General features: G+C 37.1%; 1 long non-coding RNA gene across 1 annotated transcript in view; it reads left to right on the forward strand.

Moving 5' to 3' along the window:
* Nucleotides 1-2,879, forward strand: part of LOC135088499 (uncharacterized) — a 39,114-nt gene extending 36,235 nt beyond the window's left edge. The window contains exon 3 of the long non-coding RNA XR_010261048.1: nucleotides 2,815-2,879. This is a non-coding gene — a long non-coding RNA (uncharacterized LOC135088499). The remainder of the gene's footprint in view (nucleotides 1-2,814) is intronic.
* The last annotated feature ends 1,860 nt before the right edge of the window (nucleotides 2,880-4,739 follow it).

Raw genomic sequence — 4,739 nt, forward strand, 5'->3', positions numbered from 1 at the left:
TACCAATGAAGTAGGAGGCTTTTGGGAATCTGAATTTCTAATGGGAATCTGTCCTTGACCATAAGCCTCGTGTCGCGAACGATGTTTGTCGCTATTGTACAGGTGGATATTGTTTTTCAACTTTCGTTCTTATTTCGAACTATTATTGTGAACTAGCTACAGTAATTAATTTATTTACGGTCTGTCAGTAAAGTTATAATGACCAGCTTCCTTCCACTACCGTAGTAACGTTATGATCATGTTTAATTACTACAATTTTTATTACACTACATAGGTACATAGTCGCTTGCGGCTACGCAGTTTTTTGCGTAGATTTAGTTTTTTTGACATAATATGTAATACAAATCCCTTAGGATGTTTTGTAGAGTAATACCTACCCCTCTTTTAATTCATAATAAAAATTCTCATACTTAGGAATTTTTAGAATCGATACATTGTGATATCACAGCAGGAAAAAATTTCTAGGATTATTTTTCCTTAGCGTTTATATTCTAACACTGCCTGCTTTTCTATTTTCAACCGACTTCAAAAAAGGAGGAGGTTCTCAATTCGACCCGTATGTTTTTTTTTTTTCTATGTTTGTTACGCGATAACTCCGCCAATTATGAACCGATTTGAACAAATCTTTTTTCGGCGTATAGGTAATACCTCAAGGGTGGTCCCATTTAAATTTAATAATAGAAAAAACAACCCCCAAGGGTGGAAAATTGGGGATGAACTTTTTTATACGCAATATCTCCGCCGATTATAAATCAATTTGAACGATTATTTTTTTGCTGAATAGGTATTATCAAAAGGGTGGTTTCATGCGAATTTGAAGAAAATATTTCACCCCCAAGGGTGGAAAATTGGGGATGAACTTTTTTATACGCAATATTTTTAATTTTTAGTTTTTTTTTGTGTTCACGCATTTGATGTCGGTTTTATTTTTTTTAAAAGTTATCAAGCGAATCAATTATAATATTTGAACAAATTCGAACATTGAAATCCTTTATGTTTGATGTATAGTTTGTAAGGTTGTCGACACTGGTCGCGCTCCGAGCCCCACATGTTTAAAACATCACTACAAAGAACAACGCAAAAAGTCCACATCACCAATGCAAATACATTTTCCGTAACCTTGGTTTGGGTGACCGTAAAGTCTTTACACTTCTAGCCAGAAAAATCGGCTCACCTCTACATAGCAGTGCCCTAATTTTAGTACAGAATCCGCCCAATTGGTTTTAGTATGTGGATCGATAACAGCTCAGATCATTCTATGATCTGAGGATAACAGCTACTTGATCTGCAAAGGTTGAAAGATATTTTTCACTGTTTTTAAGAGAATCTTAAGATAAAATACTATCATTATGTTGATCTTCCAAGAACTTAACTAACCGTAACAATGTATGTATGTAATTAATTTCTACAGATCATAATCTCAATTGTTCTATTATGTTGGGCTGACTCGCATAAAAAATTTTTTGATTACTCATGGTCCCTAGAAAAAAAATTGTCTACAATCCGATCTATCACCCATCTGCTTATCGTATGAAGAGCGTTTTAAGTCATAAGTCATCAGTTTATTCCATTTAAAAACAATATACATTGTGTTGGAAATAGGTACAATAATAATATAATTAATAATTAATTAATTTAAACTTGTTTGCCAAAAAATCCAAAAATATCAAAATAGGAAAGGCACAAAAATGTGAAAACTATAGAATAAGAATGAAAAGAACGCCGCTGAAATACCCTAAATACCTGATACAAGATAAAAAAATCATAACTCGAAAACTATCAAAAGTCACGGTGATTTGGTGATGCTCTACCTCTGGGCTTCGGTTTGACACTACTTTTTGGGACACCCTGTCTGAAGAGGTATAGTAGGTATTTCAGATTCTCTATTATGATTATGATTTTCTCTAGCCTGGCCCCCATCTATGGCATTGTTATTCTCTGCTCAGTAATAATTAGATATTTTGGATGAAATCTGCTTCAAGAGCGTCATAATTAGTTAGTGCCTGGCAGTCTGACTACACAGCAAACATTAGCTATCATCCGACATTGTGTTTGTGCAAGGTTTTTAGTGTTCATTCGCTAAACGTTGACAAATTGTGAATTACGTAAACGGTTTGTTGACTTCTCGCTGCTTCAGAATATGTACTTACTCAAATATATTCAGCCAATCCACATAATTTGTTTAAAATATTCTTCATAGGTAGTGGTACTAAGCTCGTTTTGTATGCGTCTCTACATAATAAACGGGACCCGCATACGCTTACTTATTATTTGGATTTACAATGGACAACTTGTCAGGACTTGATCCCTAATTTCTTACAGGTAAGGAATAGAGATTAACAAAAACGAACGTAAATCCACTTGTCAGGTGCAGCAGCTGCATGAGCATCATAGATGACGTGTTTGAATCTAATTCGTCAACGGGGCTTTCACTCTTTTTGAAAATTTAACACAAAGACCCTACAAAAAATGTGCTCTTCGGGAATACCCCGGTGCAACCCCACTTCTCTATAAGTATGTATACGTGTGTAACAACTGTGTACGTGACCCTCTACGAGTTTCGGGAATCGTGCCTAAATGCAGTCGGTAGTAGACCTTGTCCTGAAGTCACTCGTTTCATAATCCTTTAAACAGTTTCAAAGCCTCCATGTAATAAATTTTAAACGTATAACTTTATAGCTGGCTATAAAAGCTCCCCAGGGAAGGTGGGAAGAGTCGGTTATGTAATTGCTTTGTTAAGTCAAACGTGTAACGTTGAGCTTGAACATAATTTGCATAGCCAGAAACAAACTGAACTCTTTCTCTTTGTTCCAGTTTCTCATCATGCACGGAGATGATTTCAACATCGATTCCATAGTTCGAAGCGTCTTGAAGAAAGGTTTGTAGAAGTTTGTACCTACATTGGATACTAAAATTACTTGGTTAAAATGTGGTAAGTTTATAGCAGCTGCCTATTTAAATAATACAGTACTTCGTATATTGCAAACTAAGAATAAGAATGTAACAACAACTGCGGTAAAACAGAAGCACAAAGTAAGGAGTGCCTTTGTGCCGGCACTTACACTGGAAGCGAACAAAGGAACGGTCTCGGTGCTTACCGCGCAGGGAGTGTAATACAAATAGCCCTAAATCACAATCAAAGTCCAGCACTAAAGCAAAAAAGCGACGAAAGAAAGGGTATTCACGCAACTTGTAATTTGTAAATACTATTCATTAGCAAATACTACTGGAGTAACCCCGACACGCAGTTGTAGTAGCCGTTCCAGGAAATCAATAGGGGGTAACTCGAATCGTTTTTGCAGTTCCCCGAAAAATGAGAGTGATCCAACGAAACCTCTAATGTGCGGTAGTTAATAACAAATTGCAAATTACACAACCTTTGGCCTCAGTAATGACTTATGTTAATTTGCTTGAAGTGTAGTTTTGACAAAATAATGATCTCATGGATAACTTACAAATAAAATTTTCGAGTCATTTGCAATATTCTTAATTTATTGAATAATTTTTCATCGTTGGTTGTAATCATCCATAGATAGCATTTAGCTCACACGATGTTATAAATATGTATATCACGTGATATGTTATTGTTATGTTTATCTACTCTTTATCCAAAGGATATTATAGTAAATAATCCTACGTGGCCGAACCACCCGAACATTCCAATACATTTAAGGAGGAATGAAATGTAGTGGAACCAGATTATAATGGCAACAATCTCGGAGGGTTATCCAACATACGCATTTACTATCTGCAGTCGTGTTTTTCGTTTAGGAAGGGTTATGTTTTTGTTATTGTCAGTCACGTAGGCACGCGAGCGAGAAGCATGATGTGTGGGAGTGAGACGGATTGATGGCGTGACAACAAACATGGCCGCGCCGGCTGCCGGTTGGACCGGTTGGCCCGTACCACGTGCGTTTTGCGTCGTGCAGTCGCTCCTGTATTTTGTTTGTCAACAAACGCCCTGTGAAGGTCATTCATGGGAGGGTTACCAAGACAAAGGACTCCCTATTGCATAACGCGTTTGAAAAAAATCAAAGAATCTCTTAAACCGAATATTCGAACACACCTTGTAGTAATTATTCTGCGGCAGTTTTTATTTTGTTATGGGCGGATGACGCAATACCTACTTCCATTAATACCTAGTGTCCTTACATAATCCTGTTTGATCTTTATAATTAGCCTTCTTTGGAGTAGTGTATATCAAATGTGGATTGCTTCCATGTATTTTTTCTTCTTAAAATGTATCGTCAGCTATTCAAAATCTAGCTAACAATTTTGTTTTTGGATGAATGAATGAATGGTTCGTTCTAATTTTAAACATATTGGACTGAAAGTAGATTTCCACCTAAGAATCCAATCAGGAATTCAGGACTTGGAGTGGATTTCTTATTGATTTCCTGGATTATTCTACTTTTCCCATTCAGATTTCCCAGAAGTTTGCTATTTTTTCATGAATTACTTATCTACTACGCGCATTTTTTGTTCTTCATTGTTATGCGTAACGTAAAACAGGAAGAAAACCAAGTACCAGCCTGACTGAGAGTCCGAGACCAATGGATTACACCAGATGATGAGTAAAAAAATAAGCGACAAAAAATATAAACACGTCAGCAGATTGAGAGTGAGGGAGTACGCATGCGCTGGTGTGAGAGGGCAAAACGACGCAGATATCGCGACCGGCGGGGGCTGCGCGGGGCGCGGGCGCGGGTGTATACGTGCGCCGGGTCGAGCCGGCTTAG

This window comes from Ostrinia nubilalis, chromosome 4 (genome assembly GCF_963855985.1).
Source record: "Ostrinia nubilalis chromosome 4, ilOstNubi1.1, whole genome shotgun sequence".
NCBI lineage: Eukaryota > Metazoa > Arthropoda > Insecta > Lepidoptera > Crambidae > Ostrinia > Ostrinia nubilalis.